The sequence below is a fragment of the Neolamprologus multifasciatus genome, chromosome 7 (genome assembly GCF_963576455.1).
Source record: "Neolamprologus multifasciatus chromosome 7, fNeoMul1.2, whole genome shotgun sequence".
Lineage (NCBI taxonomy): Eukaryota > Metazoa > Chordata > Actinopteri > Cichliformes > Cichlidae > Neolamprologus > Neolamprologus multifasciatus.
In genome coordinates, this window is record NC_140445.1 from 34,171,226 (window position 1) to 34,191,830 (window position 20,605).

Consider the following 20,605-nt stretch of genomic DNA (forward strand, 5'->3'; position numbering starts at 1 on the left):
AGTTATTTAATTACAATCTTATCTCACAAGGTGAGATAAGAATAACACCATGTTTGTGCATTAAGTGCAGAGCATACAGAGCGTAGACTGTATGGTAAAGGGCTGGAGATGTTTGAAAGGTTACATAACACGTTTCCAAATCCATGTTACAAAATCCATGCTTCCCATAGAAACCGAAATAAAACAAAATATTAGAATAGAAAAAAGCTAACAGTAGAAAGTGCAGACATTGTTCACACCTTTAAAGAAAATTCAAACTTAAGTAAAACTGAGAAAAGTTTGACATAAAGCTAAGGATGTGACTGACACAGCTGGTCTGGTTTCCTAAGGAGCTCATTCCAGAGCCTCAGGGTCCTGACTGCAAATCTCTGTCTCTCTTAGTTTTTAGCTGAGACCCTGGAAGATAAAAGATGTCTGCCTGAGGAGCTCAAGGTACTCCCCGGTGCATATGGTACCACCACGGTACCATCCTACACGTGGGTAGGAGCAAGGCTATGACATCTTAAGTCTATTCTAAAACATACTGATAAAAAATCTGGCAAATGACTATTGCACAGTTTACAATCATTCAACAAATTATTGTCTTGAGTCAAATAAAAAAGGCCAGTAAACCAGTTATGATGAGATGAAAGCATACACAATTGTCTCCATGTCCCTCACCAAGTTTTGCCAACAGCAACTAAAAATATATTATTACACACAGAAACTAGCCCTAAGAAGCAGCCACAGCAGAGACGGTGGGAAGTGACAAAGTACACTGTGAGAATTTGGGGACACCCACAGTGATGTTAACATTTAAATGTCATTTGCAGGGACAAAAGGACTTGTTGGCAGTACATGAACCCAGGGGGATTTTCAAAGGAGAGACAAACAACAAGATGAAGAGACAGACTGAAAAAAACAACCAGAAATGCAGAGGAAAAAATACAGCGGGAGGCAGCGATGGACTGAAAGTAAAACAAGAAACTGCTTTTTTTAATGCTTATACTCACATCAGCACTTTGTTGTTTTGTAGACTACCAAGTTATTGTAGAGAACTCCAAAGAGAGAACAGCCACAAACACTGACGACTCATGAATTAATAATGATTGAGCAAGAATTTAACAAAATAGCCTACAGCATTGCCAGTAGCTCCTATGGGCTGTGTGTCGCTGTGCTAGTATACAAACAGTGACAGTCTCATTCTGTCTCGCCTTTGTTTTAAGGAGTCATATCAAGCACGTAGGTTGGGGGGTTAGTTGAGATTGTAATGCTGTGGGTAAAAAGCTTCTACCCTTTCAACTGGCTGTATAGCATGCTGGTATGTACCAAAATTCAGGTTTGGGATACACCACAGTAACAACCCTATGAATGTAGTAAACCCAGCCTTTTGGTTAACCGTGACCTGCAGAGTACTAGCTGAAGGACCCAGCTCTCGTCACCAGCAATGGTATTTCGGGTCAATTTAAAACAGAAGCTGATGCAATGTCAGGTCTGAGTTCTGTATTAGAAAAACAGTATATTCATAGGACTATGATCTTTGTAGGATACACGTTCAATTAATTTTATGATTACACCTGCATTTCAAACAGCCTGCATGTGCTTGCAAATACCAGTAAAGAGAAACAGTGTTTTTCTAACAGCCTAAATAGCTTTGCAACATTAAGAATTATATATTTTAGGTGAACACAACTCAACTATGCAGAAGTCCAGGCCAAAAAATGTATACATTGTTAAACCTACTCGAGTTAAACTTATGTTTGTTACAATTTGTGTCGACTAGGACCAGGTAAACTCACACCTGTTGCTACTTATGTGCTCTGTGACTAGGTAAACTCATCCTTGTTGCTGCTTGTGTGCAGTAAGACCAAGTAAAGCTACACTTGGACTTGGGCTTAAGTGAAATAAGATCAGACAGAGTCACATTTGTTGTTGTCTGTGTGCAATAGTATGTAAACTCACACCTTTTGCTCCTCGGGTAAAAATGAGCTAATCTTTCTTTTCAATATAATAAGCTGAACTAACGAGGTAAAGAAAATGGTCTAGCTGAGCTGAGGCTCATTAACAGAGCAGAGCTGTTTGACTGGTCTTGGAGAGCGAGAGGAAAACGGACAGAAGCTGATAACAAACACTGTATATCCTGCACTGCATATAATCTTTGCGCCTTTGTGCAAGCTGGAAAACAATAACTTGAACGTTACAGAGCAATAAGCAGTGATTCCCCACAGGAGCCATTCTGACCACGTGTTGTGATTTATGCCTGAACATAATCAAGTCAAGCCAATAACATCCTCAGCAGAAACATTTCTAAGCCAAGCTACAGATATCAAATTACAGCACACATTTACAGTATAAATGAGAGGACAGAACAGACTGTAGTCTAGCTTTTCATTAGTATACATGTAGAATCTAACCCCACGTTCACTGCTATTTATTAAAATATCACACGCCGACTTCAAAAATTTATTTCTTTTTTACCAAGTTGCCAGTTTGCCAGAGCCGATGTTTAAAACAACGGAAGTATAGCCAACTTTTGTCATCAAGGATCAAAACAGACCAAAAGTAATTCTGATGATTGCCACAGTTAATTTGCAAACACAGCCCATGTTGTCAGCAGCCAGCTGTGACCTGGCAGCATAATCACTGCACCTGTACACATTAATACTTGAATATATGTTTCCATTTTTTGTGACTGCCACATCAATCTGATCATGACTTCTAGTTAATAATTAATGCGTGTGATCTTTCAGAAAGATTTCAGTTTCAAAATGTATGAAAGCATATTGAGTATTTCACTTTAACTTTGACTTTCTTGAAGTATTTTAGGATATATAGATTTATAGATAATGTGGAAATACTGATACCACTTCACAAAAAACTACTTAATTACAAGCGAATGTCTTGCAAATGAAAATGAAAGTAAGCAAAGTTATGCATGTATGATAAGAAAAAATACACAAGCCAAAGTAAGTTTCTGCTGTGACTTCTTTATTCTATTATCATAGGAGTACAATTCATGTATTCGTGGATAGACTTTACTGTTGTAAGTGGTTGGGATGGAGCAACTATTTAAGTCTGACTAACTATTATTGTGATTAATATTTTCTCACTTAATACCCACGTGAAAATTGTTGCAGATCAAGTGAAACAAATGGCAACAGCACCCCGGACAGCAATACTCTCCCTGCACATAGAAAGGCCCAAACCTCAGAAATAGTTTAGGGCCACACACTGAAGACTCCCAGGCATTTGGTTTACAGCTTGGTTTTATCATGTAAGAAATATTGTAGACTTTAGAAATTTTGATCCATACCTGGCTAAATGTCTGTGCCCACAGTATCGCTGCCAGAAAGAAAGAAATCTGACCACATCACACCTGTAAGGAGGTCACTACATTGGCTTTTGGAATTGTATTTAAAATTTTAATTCTTTTACTTCAGTATCTGTGTGATAAGTTTTAAAGCAGCTGAACTCTTCAATCAAGATCACACCACCTGGTTATTGCCCTGGTCTCACCGATACTCATAAATCCACTGGTACAACCTACTAAACCATATTTATTCTGCTTCAACATGATCAGTGTTATCAGTATCTGCTTGCTTTTTCACTTCTAATTTTAATGTCTAATCTTAATACCCAACTTTAATTCTACTACTTTGATTTTACATATGTTTTTTGTCATTGTGTCTGCTATATTTTTGGAATTAATTGGCTTTCTGAATCTTCTTTCTAAATGTTTTTATGGATTTAACTTAGACCTCAGTCATGCAGGCCTACAGACAGATCGGTGGCCCCTTGGTAACCTAGTTAGTTAGTTACAAACTAAGGGTACGGTAGCTGACTGATCTCTAGACCTGTGTGACTTGAGCTTTATAGGTTTTATAATTTTTGTAATTCTATTGTTGCCCTTTTGTTTGATTTTACTGGTGATTGCTCTTCTTAATTGTATTGTACATCTGTCTACAGTCTTAATTTTACATTGCCTATGTACTGCTACAGCTGTGTCCACTGTGGTAGCTCATGTTTTGTGCAGCTCATTGTGCTTCCATCTGCAATGTGCTATATATAAATAAAGTTTTGCTTGCTAGCTTGCTTGCTTCAATTAATCCTTCCTGAACTTATAAGCATCTGAGGGAGGCCTCTGAAGAAGACTGGTCCACAGAAGCCCCACCACACAACCCACAGGAACCACTGTGCCGATATACTAACAGGTCAGATCAGCTCTGCAGCAATAGGAGGTGGGCTGTTTTAATATTGTGACTGTACATTTAGTTTAAAGTAACTATAGCTGTAAAGGGCATGAAGCCAGCACATTTTAGCATTTACAATTCAAAGCACGAGTTGAGAAGAAGCGGCAAGGAAACTGAAATCAAGCCAAGTGCTGTTAACTCACAAGTAACTTAGTGCAGTTTGACTTAATGTATCTTCCACAAGTGTTCTTCACTACTTTCTAAATAAAACAATCAGTGCTACAGACAGTTTGGTTGCCCTTTATATACGCAGACCTTTCTTTGTTTTCCTTTATAAATGGGCACGCTCCGAGTCTGTGGGACATCCTCATTATATGATGCTCTGGTCTGCATCAGAGTGAAGTCCATCTCCAGATCATTAGTGACTATTCTGCTCCTTCTATCTACAGATGTTCATTTCATAAGCAAAAAAAAGAAAAGATGCTCTGTTTTATTCAACTCTTTGGTTCCTTTCCTCTCTCTGTCTGTCTCTTTCTGCCATGATTGCCTTTAGAGTTTTCACAGCCTTTGCTAACGTAGCGCAGACACGCAGCGGTGCATCTGTCACTGTGATGACTAAAAGGCCCACTTTATTCTCAAATGCTATTCCTAAATATCTCTTCTCACAAATGTAGACAAATACTGTGGTGAAGGAGTGGAGAACAAGTGGAAATGTAAGGCAGCCGAGACAGATATTGATTAAAAGGAGCACATGATTTGAAGCATGCTGCGAGAGATTTTGCCTTTCAGGAGGGACTGCATTTTTATTTCAAAAAATAAATAAATAAATAAATAATTTGTTTGGGAGGTGAAGGATTAGTATTTACAGCTTTGGCATGTAGATGAGATAAATCATTCTCAGTCATAACAAGCCGACAATCTGTATGTCTCACACTTGGGCTATTTTATGCACAAATTATATCACAATTTTTCTAATCAAACACTTTGTCTCTACTCTTTCGCTCATGTTCGCCATGCATGATTTCACTAGAATCCTCTGCACTTGCACCCCAGCTGTGCAGACACATTAGTTCCTGTAGATCTTAAAAGGGCAAAAGACAACCTTTTATTGCTAACTTTTCAAGAAAAGATTATTATTAATTGTATGGTGTAGCAGCTACAGAATAATAACACCTTTTCTGGGCTTGCATGGTTTCACTATGCAATTCTGCCTTCCATCAGGCATGAAATCTTCCATGTAAAGGAAGGCTTCATCGCACAGCCAAAACAGGAAGAATGTAGTTTTTTTGTTTACCCAGTAGTTATCAGGAGCTTTTTCCCCCATGTATCTAAACATGGGGAATGTGTGTGAATGTGTGTGTGAATGGGTGGATGACTGGATATGTAAAGCGCTTTGGGGTTCTTAGGGACTAGTAAAGCGCTATATAAATACAGGCCATTTACAGGCCATTTAAACATGTTGGATGCTGGAACAATCAAGAGTAACTGTGGCAACTATATAAGGCAAAATAAAAAGCAGCTGGAGGCAAAAAAGAGAAGTAGGGGAGTGAGTGGCTTTAAAAGCAACATTCAGATATTTCAAATAGATCAGTAGGTTAGAAAAATAGTAGGTTTAAAATAGACGGATGATCTGTGCAACCAAACTGCCTGTAGGAACCCTTTGCAAGAGTCGGGAGAGAAGATTGTCAGTGTGTATTTACATGTAACCTAATAGAGACAGTAAGATCCCTTGGTCTGTGAAAGACGACAACATATGTAAGTTCAAAGAAAACAGACTGAATCTGACCTGGAACTCCACTGGAGTCTTTGTATTACAATACTTTTTAACTTACTAATGATCAGTTGATGAAAAAAGTTCCTAATACTTCCTAATACACCAATTTTCAAGACATTTACTCTCTTCTCGCTGTGCTTTCTGAGGGTATTAATTGGTCGCTCATCATGCTGTTAGGGTTTATTAGTGTTTGAAAAAGGCTTATCCACTAACCGATTTCAAATCCATTCTGACTGTCTTTGGGTCACCATCAGATTTCTTTTTAATTACATCATCTCTCAGTAGGACTTTAGAGGGTCTGTCATGCTTGTAATATTTGTTGTCATTATTGGAGAACACTAGCAAAGATTTTTAGTTTTTAAATCTCGACCTGTAAAGATTTTTAACCTTAGACTAACTACTCAAGGCTATAAAAGGCAAGTAACTCACTAAAAAATAAATTAAAAAAATACATGAACAGGATTGAAAGTTACAGTTATTTTACCTGGTTGAGAGTTAGATGATGAGGATGTAAGACCTTGACTGTGCTCTGTAAAGGACAAACATCCAGTGTGTCTTTGTAGTGAAGGAAAACGTTTCACTTTCTTTCCCATTTACACTCCAGTATTAGTGGGGCTTCACAGAAATGGCCTGGGAGTCACACAACACAAAGCTTGCCTGCTTTGACTTTTCAGTCTCAGCACACATAAGCAGAGACACAACTATTTTTTTTTTTTTACTTTTATTTGATGGTCTGTCTTGGGGCAATAATAGCACAGGTCAGGGATAGCGGGAATGTTGATAAGAAAGGTGTTGGGATGAAGATAATAACAGCTATCGTCTTCGGTTACTTTATGTGCCAGTGCACTGTTTCGGGGAGGTTGTCTACATTTTGGTGCAAATGCACAATCAGTATCAGTTTCAGTCTGCCATTTCTGCATCTTCCATCTGCTGACCTGTTAACTTCCCAGAGGTTAACCTCATCTGACCTTTTGATCTTCTGATCTACATTTTGTGTTCACCTTTGCATTTGTGCAGTGAGGGTGGATAGTGAAAACAAATGCAAAGATTTCTACAAAATGTGTGTCCTCTCTTAAATATATGAGGTGCTGTATAATCTCGCTGTTTTTCAGGCAACAATCTGATCTGTTGGTAAAATGAGACTGAACAGGAAGTGAAAACTAAACTTAAAAGTAAACGGTAAAACAATCTAAAGTTGAACCCTATTGTATGTTACTCCATCACTGAGCATACCTCATTACAAAGCCCCTTTTCTCTTGAAGATTAGTTTTTCCAAATGCTGCATGAGAAGGAAAACTCTTTACAAAATAAGTCAGTTCTCATGTGTATCTGGGATAACACATGAGAACTGATCCCTGCAACATTTCTGCAAGTAAATATTAATCTGGAGGAATCCTTGCCAATACGAATGACCCGGTTGACTTGCATCTCTTTTATGTTGATATAATCAAGTTTCTCTTTGTACACCTACCAAAAAATTAACCAGCAAAGCATTGATCTCTTTCCAGCAGGTCCATAACTAGGTTGGAAACACAAAGTTAAAATGCTTATTAACACTCGTGAATACTATCAGAGCCTAAATCTTAGGTATTTGGCCCTTAACAATGACATAAAACACTCTTAGATCAAGCAGGATACACCCGACCTTTTCTGTGATCAAATATCCAATGAAATCTTTCTGGTTCAAGATTTTCTTTGGTGGAGAACATTCAATTCTTCACTTACTGCTGTTAAGTTCTACTTTGGTAAAATGATGTTATATATATATTTGTTCGAATCTAAAACTTATATTTTTAGTTCTAGAGAGCTGACGGTGATTCAGATTCTTAGATGCCCATTCATCCATCGTTCAGCTGTTCCAGTCCTGCTGGGTTTTGAATTCTGAAGGACAAACTGGGTCTTGGACCCCATCGATCCCCAGCATTGCAACTCTTATAAGTGTTAACAGGCTTGTTCAGTCGCCCACACTGCTGAGTAGACATTTGGTCAGAGAGCCTGCCTGGTCACAGAGATGAATAGAAAGACAGAAGATACTCTGCTGGCAGATTACTCAAGAGAAACCATTAATTCTGTGCACCCATCTGCACTAAACTAGTCTCCTATCGCTCTACTGTCAGTATTAACCTACTGTAATTTGGTGAATTGTACAATTAAGCATGCATGCCTTCAACAGGGTTTGGCCAAAGCACCCAAATGCAGTGTTTTGCTGAAAAGATAAAAGCTTTCCTTGTTTGCTCAATTTGCTTAGATAAGAGATGAGATAATTAGGTGTAACAGAACATCAAATTAACAGCAGGAAAACATTAGCACTCAAACTGCAATTATGGTTGTGCAAAGCTGAAAACGGCCACTGAATTAATGAGTCTAAGGAAGACGTACTGGAAATGATAATTACACAAAAGCATCTGAAACAGCATCCCTGCTCATTAATGGTAACAATGGCAACGCAGTTTAAAAATAAGTAAGACCAAGCAAACTTGGCCACTTAGCTAAGGATATAACATGGTCTCTCTCTCCCCTTCTCTGTACACTGTACACCAAACTCTAACCTGGCCAAAAGACCTGAAGGAGAGTTTATGATATGCCACAGAGTGCTAATACAGTATAAGCACTAGTTAGAGAGGCTTCTCAGCAATTGTTTTCTGCTCAGACATCACCATAACAGCTTGCATGTGTAGGTGTGTGGATATCCCTCGTTTAAAATGTCAATTTCAAATGAGGGGGGTGCTAATGCTAGTTAGCTAAAGCAAGGTGCATCTGGAGACTATGAGTGCAATGCATATGTTAGTATGTAATTCCATGTAAAACAACCAAATCTGCAGAAAGTTCCCATTTGACCCCTCAGAATGAACAGGTTTCTTTGGTCTACTTAATGAAGGCATTCAAAATTTGACCTTCTTACTATGAACATTTTCTGAGTTGGAGGCCCTAAAAGTTTGTCCTGCCTCTCGCAATATGACAGCTAGGATAGGCTCCAGGATCCCACCATCCCACCATATGGATGCATGGGTGGATAATTTGCTTTTCTTACATATTTTTGAGCATTCAGAGCTTCATAACTCCATCCACATCATTTTCAGGAAAAGCTCTTATAAATATCTAGGATCTTTGTTTAAACAAAACAAAACAAAAAGAAAACACCCATTTCAAAGGACACAATTTTGCTTTTGTTCATCACATTTTTTAAGTAAAATTTGAGCATCAGTATCTTGGGATACTAGCAAAACGGCCCTTGAACCTTGGATGTTTCTAATAATTGTCTGAATAAAACTTTTAAAGTGTATTTCTGATAAGCTCTGAAGACCTATGTCTCCACGTGGGATACATTACATTTAGAGATCACAGAGGAGTCTGGGCTGCTCTCATGGTAACATTTCTTTTGGAAAATTATGGTATGTTCCTCTTTCCTCGCTTTCAATAACTTTTGAGGGGAACAACTGCCCAACTGCCCAGTGTCTGTGATGCTTCGCTTTAGTGTAGTTTCCTGAGTGATGATTTTAGTCTTATGCAAAGCAAGCACAACCACAAGCGTAGAAGTGTATCACCTTATTACTTAATATCCACATATTACAATGTTTAATTCTAATAGGTGAGCTTGTAAGGTGAAGCTTGTCTATACTTCACTGTAGGCAGTATGGTAGCTGTTTATAACAGCTCCACTAAACATATTTCATGAGAATTCATAAAAGCACACACACACCTACAAAGATGTCCAAAGATCACAACATGTACAGTCGCACAGACAGCAGACTAAGTGCTCTACAATCCAGTTAAACAAATGAAAAAATTGTAATTAAGCTCACTGAGGCTCAAAAATAATTCTGTCAGCGCAGAAATACACAAGGTTACGTATACTGTTTATCGTGATTGCTAATCCTACGGCACTTTAGTCTCAGCCTCTGTTATCGCCCTCATTTTCCCTCCTCTCTGTTGTGCCCTACACCTCTCTGTGTGTGACTCTGTCAGTTATTCCACAGTGAGAGAGCTTACACGGGGGCCGGGAAGGGTGAACAAACAGAGCGGCTCTCCACTGAGGCGAGACAGAGAGAGGCGAGGTGGAGGCGGCAAGCACTTCGGCAGCAGCAGCATCCTCCTGGTAGGTTTAATGAGACAGAAGGGAAGAAAAACTGGAGGAGGAATGTTGTTTCTCTTACCGCACAGTGCAAACAAACCCCCCCACCGATGCCTTCTCTCCGGCCCACAGCTGGAGGCAGCAGGCAGTGAGCAGAAGATGCTCTCTGTGCCACAATTTGCTCCATTAGGTTAGGAACAGAAGGGGATGCCACAGAAAGCCACTTTCCAACCCTTTTAGGGCTTAGCTCGGAAGAAAACAAGGGAGACAATTCATCCATTACAGCAGCAATATGACCAAGTGGGCTCATTTTGTGGTGCAGCTGCTGCATCTGCAGGTGAATTCAGGGGGAGCAGGGAGATGCTGTCTGGCAGACTAGAGGACGACATGATTAGATAATTCAATACTGAGGTTGCTTCACTTCACTTGCATTTCTAGCTGAGACATCATGGGGAGGTGGGTCAGCACTGAAGGGCTGCAATAAGATTTAGGACAGAAATCAAAGTAGAGCGCAGACGGTTCCTGCAGCAGTAAAGATGAAGCTCATTACATTTGCATGCGTTTAGAACAACTAGATGTTTCCTTCTGGTTGCATGAAGAAAGCCAGTGAGAGAAAAAGAAATAAAGCACTAATGGTATGTACATGAATTTAACTCCAGTCTATTAAGCTTTAGGTGACGAGTTAAGTCTTCAGAAGGGCTGGAGAACTATTGCTCAAGACCTCTTTGTTATAAAAGGACAAGAAAGTAAGGCTCAGGAAACAAAATATAAAGAAATGGGTTGACCAGTCCTGCCTTTATACACTAACTGTCAAAAATATTTCCTGCCACAATTTTGTCTTGTCTCAAATAGGAACTGACCCATTAGAGTTACAAAGATACTGGAAAGTTGTCAGGGTCACTATGGAAATACACATATTTCAAATATTTTAGAATATCTAATTCAGCCAATGAAGAGTGTGTGGCCTCCCAATGCAAATGTATTTGCAGTCTGTTTATTGTGTTTATAATCATCCATGGTGCTAAACCAAAAATCACACGTACCAAGAACCACCAAAGGTAGCAGGTAACACTAGCACCAAACAGGGAAATGGTTGACTGAAATTTAGGTTTCACCTATTTATATTTTCCATGCCAGCATGCTAACATGTTGTAACCACAATCAGTCATCCAGCAAGCGCAGAAACGTTTTAATGTCTTTCTAGTGGCCAGCAGGGGGCGACTACTAAAATGTCCCCCCAAAAAATGTATCATGGGACAGAAATCTGAGAAAAGTATTTTGCTTCTCACTCCATTTTGACCTCAGTAAACATTTCCCTTGGTTTATGATCCTAATCACTAGCTTCAAGTCCTATGTTCCACTTGTGTCTGTGAAGGTTCTCAGTCATCCAGGTCGTCGTAGTCTAAGGAGCTTGGAAAGAAAAGCATCTGGACTTCTTTAAGTTGCTTCTCCAGTTCTGAAGTGAAGAAGCTTCTCGGATGAGAGGTGAAACGTCTTCAAGCAACTTAAAGAAGTCCAGACGCTTTTCTTTCCAAGCTCCTTAGACTATGTTCCACTTGTCCTTGCTCCGCTCCCCCCAACCATTCGCAGCAGATGGCTGCTCCTTCCTGAGCCGCAGGTTTCTTCCTGTTAGAAGGGAAATCTTTCTTCCCACTGTCGCCAAGTGCTCGCTCATATGTGGTCATATGTTGGGGTTTCTCTGTATTGTATGCTATCTAACAACATAAAACACCTTGAGATCATTTTGTTGTGATTTGAAGCTCTTGAAATAAAGTTTAATTGAATTGTTAAAGTAAGGTCTAACTTCTATTGTAAAACAGATGGTAAAGCAGGATTTTACTCACAAGTCAGTAAATTTTCACCATGCTGTTTGACATTTTTAAAATAAAACCCACGAAGCTGCATAAATCATTTACTTCAAGCTAAACACTGAACACAACACCATCCTAGGGAGTTGCATCACACTGAGATCTATAACACCTGCGGGAGTTGTGAATGACACAAATATAATCCTAAAATATCTATATATATAGTTTCAATTACAACTTTATGCACAAGAGCTTTGATGAAGTACATAAGAGAGGCTGCCATGCTTCTTCTGTAATGGCTGAACAAACAGCATTTGCAGTTTTAATGCCTGAAGCTGGGGTCACACACAGGTAAGCAGTTCAGAAAGCAAAGGGTCTGAAGTCCAAAATCTAATGTAGCCATAAACCAGAGAAAATGACAGAGAATTGAGGAAGAAAGGGAACCATGTGAGTAAACATACTGGGTGAGTAATTATCTAATGGGACACAAGTGTAGCAGAAATTCGTCAGGAAACAGAAACAACCACAGGAGAAAGTAACATCAATAGGAATAAAACAAGTTGAGCCGTTTCAGAATAAAACAGAAACACAATTTTACCAATTTTTCAAGCTGAAAAGATAAAAATGACATTGTCCAGCAGGTCATGTCAAAAATTTTGTCTGAACAGAGAGTTTAAACACACAGGAGTGCACTGAGACGTACACTGCTGCTAGTAAATGTCAAAGGAACTTTCAACCATTTCACTGAATCACAGGGCAAGCAGGGTCAACACACATCGTGGGTAAGTGCAGTAAATATTTCCTTAACAATACTAACATTTAAAGCTGAATGTTTTTATTCCGTAACATGTTCCTCGATCCTGAACCTGAGATAAAGAAGCATCTCCAGCCAATGATGGTGCACTTATGAAGAAAGCAAGATGTCTGTCAGAGGTGACAGTCACGTTAACATCCTGCAGGCTGCCAAGTCATTCATGCCCAAATGTGCTACATAATAAACGTGACATTCTCTTAAGTGCTGCTGACTGCAGGCTTGAGAATTTAAAGGTCTGCGTGTGATCCTAGCTAACCCTGCCTCCAAGGCGAAATCTGAGCCCCACCCTGCTGGAGGACACTTAAAGCTTGGCTTGGTTTTGTTGTTTGGTATAGACCTCACGCTTCAATTTTTTGGGCTTGTGTAATTTATTGTTAGAGAATCACTGTCATTTAACTTGAAAATTAAAAATAACTTTTTGGTCATAAAGTCTCCTTGTTTTCTTTCATTATGCTCTTTATACCACTCACAATCACATTCACCCATTCAGAAGACAGCTGTTGATGCCAAACTAACAGTGCTGTTCCCATTACACACACGGGACAATCTCAGTTTCACAGAGGTCCCGAGAGATTCAACTCTTGTGGGCACAAACACGCCACCGCAAGTTCCAGTGTGTTGATTTGTTGTTTATGTAGTGAGCTCACACATTAGCTTTTACTGTACCTACAAACAAAATTTGGTTGGGCTAGAGTAGTCGTAGCATCCTATGTTCTTCTGTTATGTCTGTATAATTTTTCAAATAATACATTACTCAGGATAACAAGTTCAATACTGGTGTTTGGGCACTATGTTGTTATGTTGGGAACTTTTTGACAGCCGGGTTAGTGTAATCCACAGTATGCACACTGAAATTGCTTACGCTCTCAGCTTGCTGTCTTTAACAATCTCAGAGATTTCCCTGCTTCATTGCACAGGGATTTCTCTAAACTATCACTACATAACAGTGTCATGTTTTGGAGAAACAAATGTAGGCAGATTAACTGAGCAAAGCAAACTTTTAATTTGGTTAAGGTGAAATCCCAAAAGTACAAAATCCACAGGGAAAAACTAAAGCTATAAACAAACAGTATAAACAACACTCCAAAGGAAGGTAACAGACACTCCAATAAATGTTAATACAAGCTCTAAATATTCACAGGCACGATGAGGACTATTCAAGGGATTGAGAAATGGCTCAGGAACAGAGCACAGCTGAAACTAATCAAGACAATGATACAAGAAGTGAAATGTAATACACAAAAGACAAAGGACTATCAAAATAAAACAGGAAGAAATCAAACAATCAGACAAAGACTTGACAAGATACAGGAAAAGTGTATGCTGCAGAAGCTATAAACACTAAACTCAAAGACAAACACAACCGATTAAGGAACCTGGGGACTATATACAAGCATTAATGTAACTACAAAATGACAAAGAGCCAGAAAGCAATAAACTAAGAACAAAAAGACTCAAAGATATGAACAAAATAGAGATGCTTAATAGACAGTAACAGTCCAAAAACAGAATCTAGGTCACAGAAGAATCGATAAGAGAGATGCGGGATCCTAAAGACTGAACTAAGAATAATAACTGCATGGAAAACATTCAGGCAAAAAACCTAGATTGCACAACAAATAGTAATATGAGAAAATAAAACCAACTACCCATCACAGCAGCATTGCGAACAATGCTACATTTATGCTCTAAAAAGATTTTATAAGGTAATATGAAAAATGACAGTATATTTGATATAATATTATGGTTATGTTAGTAAACTGCATTATATTTACATCGTTCTGTAGCATCACTGCTGCTCTGCAGAAAAGTCTCTGTGTGATCTGGTTATTTTGTGGACATAGACCATCATCAGTTGGTAATAATGAAACTTACCAAATTATGACCAAATGCAGAGAGGAAATGAGCAGAGGAAAATGTAATTTTTTAAGTGTTGGACAACCCAGGGCTCTAAATTTAATCAGAAAATTAAGTAATGGAGTGAAACTTGCACGCTAGTTCAAGCAGCTGCAGTGTGCACATGCAACATATCTCTGGCTCTGCACGTAGCATATCAAACACGCCCTGTAATGGTTGTAGAGACAATTTATTTTAAGATTCTAGTGAATTCTTATGCAGTTTGTGTTGGCTATTTTTTGTATTTATGCAGAGGAAAACATAAAAATGAAGCAAGATATACAGAAATATGATGCAGTGAAGTGATTGTCATTCTCAACTTTTCTGATCTCGCTTTTCCCTTGTTTAGTCTCCACGCATACAAAGTATTCAAAGCATGTCATACGTGCATCAATGTGTGTTTCAGGAACTTTTCTAAGAATCATGTAGATATGTTGTTGAGGCAGACTGAAAGCCACAAAGACAGACAATGTAATCCTTAGATTAATTAGCAACTAATAAAACATTCAATTCTAAATTATTTGGTTTGCAACTTACTTGGGTTTCAAATTTTATAAGCAAAAAAAGGACAACCACCTGATTTCCTTCTGGCTCAGATTATGTGGTTACAACTCATAGCTGACAGTTTTATTTTTCTCTGATTCTTTCATGTTTTTATTTTTGGTGAACAAATGCATGCCTAAATATGTGGGGGACTGTATTCCCACGAATACCCCTAAAATCTACACTTCTATTTAAAATGGAAAAATCCTAATCTCTCCCTCTGACATGTCACTGCAGCTTCTGTAGTCTGGCCTCAAGCTGCTTTTCTGCCATGGATAAAACACCATATCTAATATCAGGCTCTAAAATATGAGGATTTGCTACTTTTCTGCATGTTCTCTCATCTCCTTTGGGCTGTTCCTGGCAGGACTAATTCCTGAAGGAAGCAGGATCTCTGAATACACTATTATGGGAAGCTGTGATGTGCTTTTTAATCCTTATTTTTAATTTCATGCATTAAACTAAATCAAAAAATATTTTAAAAAGCAAAAGAAAAACCCCCTAGTGTATGTCTTGGAAGATTTTTTTTGGCATCCGGAGTCAATTTTAGGAGGGAAAGAAAACATCTCGTACCTGTCACTTTCACTTTGACTAATTTGGCTGGAGCACCTGTAAAATTACCGACGTTTGCCAGACAACCAACACGTTGTTTGCATTTAACTTCCGGCCTGATCGTGTTGTGAAGAAGGAAACCTGCCAGTCTGCCACATCAGTGGTGAAGTCCGTGCACTCCTCTGCCTACAGGAAATGACAGGCATCACTTTCCGCCATGCTTCACCTGGAACTTGGCAGCCAAGCCAACAGACTCATGCATGCATACGTGTGAGTGTATGTGCCTGAGTGCTGGTGTGTAAAAATAGAGAGGATTTACTTTGATCATATGGGTTTTCATGTGTCTAGACATGCATGAGTGCTTGTGTGTACTTCACTCCTCATGCACATCAGTTAGAACGACAAATCTGTGATTAATTCCTGTTATGGTGTGCGTCTCTGCGCTTACCAAACCCCTCACTGAGTCAAGTGATGTCATGTTTTTCTTCAAAAGCATCCATATCATGAGCTGTGCCTTTCTACTCTATGTTATGTGTTACAGCTGTAGCTGGTGGTGCAAATGTGGTAACCTTGCAGCCACTGACCACATGAGAGTCATTGAGATAATTGTTTGAGCTACTGCATGTGTAGCCATCTTGCTAATAGCCATTTCAGTCAGACATAAATAGGTGCGATAGCAAAGCCGTAGATGCAGGCTGGATTTTTTTTATTTATTTAAACATCTACAGTGTTTGTTATTCTGAGTCACTTGGCTTTACTGTATTTCTCTTCTCATAAATATTATGAACTGGGGCTTGGCTGCTGGTTATTGTGAGCTCTTATGAATTAATTTGTAAAGTGAGTCGTCCAAACATGCAAGTGTGAATCCTCATCCAGTGACCATAACTCAGATCACCTGTAGCTGTTTGTCGGTTCTCCTGATAGTTTTTTTTTGGCCACCAAGATTAATAATTTTAAAGAATTCCATTTAAAAAAAAATAATTTACTTTAAAATGCTATAATGTCCCACTCTTTGTTAATAATTTTTTTTAAAGAAAGAAAGAGAAACACAGACATGCAAAGTCTATGAGGAGAATGGCTGCATCCATGAGACTTTTTACTTTTACTGTTGTTTTGACAACTGTGGACTCATAAGATTATTCTCACATGACCGTCCACGTGCCAAAGACCACTCTTTGCATAAATTTGTCCACCTCAGCAGCTTTTCTACAAAGTGGTATTAATTAATGCCACCAACTGGTTTAAATACTGCTACCTGTGAGAAAACATATGAATAGCAAGCTACTAATTGTACAGAATAATACTGTATTTTTCAGTACTTACTGAGAGAATATAAATGTTTAAGTTAAAAAAAAAGATTGTTTTCTTCATACTGAAAGCTCACTCTGTTATGATTCTTACTTTAATTTTTTTGTTTTTATGTTGAATTATTGTGGATGTGTTCAGATTCAGCTAACAATACTGAGTATTCAGAGTACTTCAGAGTTCACTTACGATGATTTTGGCTAAGACAAATTTTATACTTTCTCAACACCAGGACTGAGACTCCTGTAGGGATCACATGCCCACAATTGTGTGGCGCAAAGAGTGGGAGACCTGTGACAAAACCTTGAGAGATAAACATAGGAACACTGAAAAACAGCCTAATGGTATACTAACCACTGACACTATTAAGTTGTAAAGCATAAATTCAATACAGAAGAAACACAAAATTAACAGTAGAAAGCTGTTGTTTCATGCAGGAAAATTAAGTCTGCATGACTGTAGTGTGATTCAGCAATGACGTTTCTTAATGCGCATCTGCATTTAAATGGCACTTTTACAAAGTGCCTCTCATTCCCCCTTCACACCCATTCACACATCAGTGCCAGCGAGCTACATGCAAGATGCAAGCCTACCCACTGGGAACTATTTGGAGTTTAGAGGCGTTGTAGTAGTTTACGCTTGTAGAGAGGAGGAGGAGGAGGAGGAGGAGGAGGAGGAGGAGGTGGGGATCACACTACCTATCTTGTGCTTTGCAGACTGACTTTAGCTCAGGGGGAAACTTAGACAATAATCTGCTGATTGTTTGGGTGGATTTAAAGTTGGAAACAAACATAACAATATGGTCTGTTTGGTAGATATGAATGACATTGATTGAGAAAAGAATAACCAAATCAGCCTGGTGTTGCAGTTGACAACAGCTAGAATTACAACCAAACCAATCATAGCTTATTCATGAGGTAGACAATCTTCATGTGCCCGAAAATAGCAACAGAGAAATTGCAGAAAGAGTGTGGATGAGATGAAAGTAGATACTTCTTCACATACAGACATATATACTGTTTATATTTAATTTATAATTTTAACAACAATTTCACATAATCTATTGCACAATATGAGCAGTTTGTAAAATACTGCAGGAAAGCCTTTTTAAGTAGTTTGCTCTTTTTTGATGGTTGTCTTTCCTTTAACTGACCATATAATCTTTTTATTGACTCATCCTGGTGCATTGGAATAATAGTCTGAATTTCTGGGACTGAGTCATTGATTGCACAAAACAAGCAATTTAAAGACACTGACCTATGAGATTTAGAGTTAAAATCCAACAAATATGAAAAAGTTCCCATCTGACGCCCTTGGATTCTGCTGATTTTTCTTTTACTTTAGTGAAGGCATCCAAAATGTACCTTTATACAATGAAAAATTCATTTTTCAATGTTATAGACCTACACAAAGGTGAATCAAAACTTTGCACTATTTTTCCAGCAGTTTTGAGCAATTATACCTTAGCAAGAGCAGAAGACAAAAACACATGACATTTTCGGGGTCAAAGAGCACATTTAAGCCCTTTGCAAACTGCAGCCAAAATAATTTTGCACCCACTCCAAGTGTCACTATCTTGCCTACAACAAAACTTGAGCATTAGTGTCATGGGACATAATTCCAGAAGCACAGCTGCACCCTTTGATACCCATGAAGCAAAAAGCAGTCTTCTCATAATTCCCTGGAGAAAAACAAAATGTACTTTTTAAGGTTAAAAGGGTCACTGTGTGGGATATGTGGTTATTATAGCATCTGAAAGGTCTCCTTTTTACCTACGTTTTGATACCAGATTTAGCTTCTCTTCAAGATTCCTTCTGTGCCAAAATAATTTTCCAACACAGTCATATTTGAAAAATTTGAGATTCCATTTTCTGGGGGAAAAAAAAAAAACTAAAATCAAGCTGCAATCTGAAAAGAGCTGCAATCTGAAATTTCACACAGCTATCTCCTGTACCTATAAGGTCTCAGAAATGCTGGAAGTAAAAGTATTTTTTGGGCCTGTAAGACAGAAAACATTCATAGCATGAAGATAAAATGTTGTATGCACTCACTGTTTTCTCGTGAAATGACCCTGGCTATTTTCCCTACTTTACTGACAATATATAGACTGCGTGATCAAGGGGTGGATCGAATAAATACACACAGTGTAATCAATAATGAAAGCATTATTAGTTTCAGCTCCATTTCACTTTGTATTCCTGACCACATCCATGTGAACGTGAGTGGGAAGAGGAAAAAGCCGGCAGCGTTCCCTCCCGCTGCTCGGAGCTCTTATGTGGCCACCAACAGACAGTGCAGGGCTGGAAACAGCCTGCTACAACATGGCATCAACAGCACTCAGCCAGCCCCTGAGAACATGCAGTGTTCAGCAGAGCACTCACTGAAGAGATCACTAACTGGCTAGAAGGCACTAAAAGAACAGACCAGCCACCACACACTATATACACGAAAACCAGTTCAAGCTCACAGCTGCCAGGTCCCTGACCACATCTGTCAGTCTGATTATATTGACATAAGGGTCCATAAAAGCAGGGAAAAAATCCAAAGTGGGAGCACGCTAATAATTGAGTCTGTAAACAATTTACTGTGTCCACTGTACATGGACGCCAATATGCTTTGAGCTAAACGCTAACTCAGACATGTTTTTTGTCACAGCCAAAATCACAACACTCCCGTTCCGAAATGTGAATATTAACATCATATTAACATCGTCATCCTGAAGAAGGACCAAATAGACAGATGGTTTGAGAAAGGAGTGAAGGAGACCACCTGGGAACCAGCTGTAACGCAGTCCAAAAATCCCTTCCAAAGTGTTTCAAACATGAAGCCCCACTCGCGCCTTGACTCATGTGACTTGTTCCAGTAGAACATGTTAAACACATACTTGGATAAGCAAAGAAAAACAAGCTTTACAATCATGCATCATGAGCAATACAACACAATGCTTGTTTTTAAAAAGCAGCATGTTCATGGACAAGGCCTGGTAACACTGGGATGGTGTTTACTTAATATTAAATGATGTCATGGTGGCACATGCATCCTTCACAGGCTATAGTTTATAACTTCCACCATCAAAGATTTACTATAAGGTTAAAGGAAAATGTGAATACTTGATTATGTGTCGAATTAACATTTTGACCTGAGGATTGGGCTAGATGAAAAATCAGGTAATAATAATAATAATAATAATAATATACCCTTATTATACAGTAGCCATCAGCAGTTTCTACCTACTGGTGACAAAAGCTAATTACTAAATTCAAACATAAAGCCAGACACGCCCAAAACTAAAGAAAAGTTAACCCAACATTGCGAGGAAAAACATTTTTAAAATGTACAAGAAGACCGAAATATGACACTATTAAAATAACATTTAAAAAAGATGAAATGATATTACATAAAAGCAGGCTCAGAAAGATGTGCTTTAACAAGTGATTTGAAGGACGCCACCGAGTTTGGAGGCAGTATTTCTTCAGGCAGGTCTCTGCGAAGTTGAGGGGCCCAGATGGTAAAAACAGGGTCACCTTTAGATTGAAGCCTTGACTTCAGGGCTGCACCTGAGGTTATAAGGAAGCAAACTAACTCTCATGCAGTCAACATTTCTGCTGTATAGCTTGGTGGCCACACCCAGACGTGCTGGGTTTTCAAAGTTATGAATAAATGAATGAATGA